This window comes from Cebidichthys violaceus, unplaced genomic scaffold, assembly GCF_023349555.1.
Source record: "Cebidichthys violaceus isolate CVI_PGR_0920_01 unplaced genomic scaffold, fCebVio1.0.p SCAF_432, whole genome shotgun sequence".
NCBI lineage: Eukaryota > Metazoa > Chordata > Actinopteri > Perciformes > Stichaeidae > Cebidichthys > Cebidichthys violaceus.
In genome coordinates, this window is record NW_027176631.1 from 1 (window position 1) to 2,500 (window position 2,500).

The window sequence follows — 2,500 nt, forward strand, 5'->3', positions numbered from 1 at the left end:
CTCTGCTTAAAGCAGACCGAAATAGTGGGAGAAAGTGTGAGAAAAGCACTCCCACAGCACCAGCCTCATCCACTCATCCACACCCGGAAATAAGGCACCTATCCCGGCCACAGGACCTCCGCAGCATCCCCCTGGTCACCCTCCATCACCTCTGCTTAAAGCAGACCGAAATAGTGGGAGAAAGTGTGTGAAAAGCACTCCCACAGCACCAGCCTCATCCACTCATCCACACCCGGAAATCAGGCACCTTTCCTGGCCACAGGACCTCCGCAGCACCCCCCTGGTCACCCAGCATCACCTCTGCTTAAAGCAGACCGAAATAGTGGGAGAAAGTGTGAGAAAAGCACTCCCACAGCACCAGCCTCATCCACTCATCCACACCCGGAAATAAGGCACCTATCCCGGCCACAGGACCTCCGCAGCATCCCCCTGGTCACCCTCCATCACCTCTGCTTAAAGCAGACCGAAATAGTGGGAGAAAGTGTGTGAAAAGCACTCCCACAGCACCAGCCTCATCCACTCATCCACACCCGGAAATCAGGCACCTTTCCTGGCCACAGGACCTCCGCAGCACCCCCCTGGTCACCCAGCATCACCTCTGCTTAAAGCAGACCGAAATAGTGGGAGAAAGTGTGAGAAAAGCACTCCCACAGCACCAGCCTCATCCACTCATCCACACCCGGAAATAAGGCACCTTTCCCGGCCACAGGACCTCCGCAGCACCCCCCTAGTCACCCACCAACACCTCTGACTCAAGCTCCCACCAAAAACGGGGAAAAAATAAAAAATAGCCCTCCAAAACACCCCCCCCCCAACCGGACCCACCCCCACCCCGGCCCACCCCTCACCAAAAGCCCGCAGAGACACCTCCGGCAGCTACCCTTCTAACCCCGTCTCCAGGCGGTCCCGGGCCCCCACACTTAAGCACCCTCTCTGGGTTAAAACCAAAACTCCGACCGTTCAGGACGTTCATGCCCCTGGTAATTTAGTTTCGTGCCCCTGGTAGATGGGAGAGAAGCGCTAAAGCCTTCAACTAGCCGAGCTAGAGCCTCCAAAGCGGCCTCCACAACCACAATACAGGGCCTGGAGGTCAGTTTGCTGGTTTTTTCTAAGTGTAATTCCAAACTGCAACTCTCACTTTGTCCACAGGATGGCGACATTGGACTGCAAGTGAGGCTCCAAGCGGTTGAATGTAAATGATTTATCCGGCCTTATGACCCTAAAAACGGACACTTTTACACATATAAGCTGGATGAAATACATTTCACGTGGTCCTGGTCCTCTGAGCGAGTACCAGAGAGCTAGGCAGAGCCAGGCTATGTCCCTAGGCCGAGCTGGAGCCTCCAAAGCGGCCTCCACAACCACAATACAGGGCCTGGAGGTCAGTTTGCTGGTTTTTTTCTAAGTGTAATTCCAAACTGCAACTCTCACTTTGTCCACAGGATGGCGACATTGGACTGCAAGTGAGCTCCAAGCGGTTGAATGTAAATGATTTATCCGGCCTTATGACCCTAAAAACGGACACTTTTACACATATAAGCTGGATGAAATACATTTCACGTGGTCCTGGTCCTCTGAGCGAGTACCAGAGAGCTAGGCAGAGCCAGGCTATGTCCCTAGGCCGAGCTGGAGCCTCCAAAGCGGCCTCCACAACCACAATACAGGGCCTGGAGGTCAGTTTGCTGGTTTTTTTCTAAGTGTAATTCCAAACTGCAACTCTCACTTTGTCCACAGGATGGCGACATTGGACTGCAAGTGAGCTCCAAGCGGTTGAATGTAAATGATTTATCCGGCCTTATGACCCTAAAAACGGACACTTTTACACATATAAGCTGGATGAAATACATTTCACGTGGTCCTGGTCCTCTGAGCGAGTACCAGAGAGCTAGGCAGAGCCAGGCTATGTCCCTAGGCCGAGCTGGAGCCTCCAAAGCGGCCTCCACATCCACAATACAGGGCCTGGAGGTCAGTTTGCTGGTTTTTTTCTAAGTGTAATTCCAAACTGCAACTCTCACTTTGTCCACAGGATGGCGACATTGGACTGCAAGTGAGCTCCAAGCGGTTGAATGCAACTGATTTATCCGGCCTTATGACCCTAAAAACGGACACTTTAACACATATAAGCTGGATGAAATGCATTTCACGTGGTCCTGGTCCTCTGAGCGAGTACCAGAGAGCTAGGCAGAGCCAGGCTATGTCCCTAGGCCGAGCTGGAGCCTCCAAAGCGGCCTCCACATCCACAATACAGGGCCTGGAGGTCAGTTTGCTGGTTTTTTTCTAAGTGTAATTCCAAACTGCAACTCTCACTTTGTCCACAGGATGGCGACATTGGACTGCAAGTGAGCTCCAAGCGGTTGAATGTAAATGATTTATCCGGCCTTATGACCCTAAAAACGGACACTTTTACACATATAAGCTGGATGAAATACATTTCACGTGGTCCTGGTCCTCTGAGCGAGTACCAGAGAGCTAGGCAGAGCCAGGCTATGTCCCTAGGCCG